General features: G+C 54.2%; 1 long non-coding RNA gene across 1 annotated transcript; it reads right to left on the bottom strand.

The window, feature by feature from the left end:
* Positions 1-37: 37 nt before the first annotated feature.
* On the bottom strand, positions 38-758 carry LOC109509257 (uncharacterized). Its single transcript, XR_002166908.1, has 3 exons — positions 436-758; positions 296-346; positions 38-225 (listed from the first exon to the last, which is right to left on the bottom strand). It is a non-coding gene; the product is annotated as an uncharacterized LOC109509257 (long non-coding RNA).
* Positions 759-955: the final 197 nt, after the last annotated feature.

The raw sequence follows: 955 nt of genomic DNA, 5'->3' as shown, positions 1-955 counted from the left end.
AATGGACCGACGTGGTCGAGGTGGACTCACGCCGTTTAACTCGACTGACATGGTGTAAGGAGACTAACATTGTGCAACTGGACAAAGCTCGTCAATTCGAACCACGAATCCCACCTGTGTCCACGCGGGACTCCGCCTCCCGCCGTTGACCATCCCTGTCTGCGACCAAAGCCGTCGTGTGACCCCGGCTGGAGTTGTGATGGCCTTGCACTTCAGCGTCCTCCACTGCAAAGACGAGAAAACTGAGCCCGAGCTCCCGTTGAAACAGTGACGAGAAAGAGGAAGAGCCTTGCACCTGAGCTCCTCTTCCTCACATTTTCCACCAGGCAAAGTCGAGACGCTAGAACTGTGCGCACACCAATGATGGATGTCATGTGATTTGCGAGGCTGGCTCTGACCGGCCCCGCCTCGATCTCGGAAATTCGGAAACATAACCTGAGCTCTTCCTTTTGAGCTGCTCCAAGGCGCTCTCGCTGGCCCTCAGCCTCGTCCTCAGGAAGGGGAGCTCGCCGGCCAGGGCTGGATAGCGTTTGTCGTGGTTAGCAACCAGTCAGCGGAGGTCATTGTGGTTGGCCACCCATTCGTGGAGGTCCAGTCAAAGGGATGATTCGACTCACCTGATGTCTTCCTCTTGACGTTCTCCACAGAACTTTCACTGGCATTCAGTCTGGACTGGAGCCTCGACACTTCCCCTTGAGTAGCACAACAAATACACGTTTGTTACCTTCAATGACCTCACCTGAATCGTGAGATGCCACAACGGGTTTGATTGGCCCGAGCCAATGACAACTCGACGTAGGGCCCCTTATTAGCTCTCGCCGGCGAGGGGTCACCGAAAGACAGCTGATATTGGTCAATATCAGTGACACGATTTGAAGCCCTTGTTGAAACTGTGTTGACGCTTTAGGATCCGGACTCTTCCAGATGAGTGCGCCTGTAAGAAGGCTTGTTTTTT

Source organism: Hippocampus comes, unplaced genomic scaffold (assembly GCF_001891065.2).
Source record: "Hippocampus comes isolate QL1 unplaced genomic scaffold, H_comes_QL1_v1.1 C16830960, whole genome shotgun sequence".
NCBI classification, from domain to species: Eukaryota; Metazoa; Chordata; class Actinopteri; order Syngnathiformes; family Syngnathidae; genus Hippocampus; species Hippocampus comes.
This window is presented reverse-complemented; position numbering and strand designations above follow the sequence as displayed.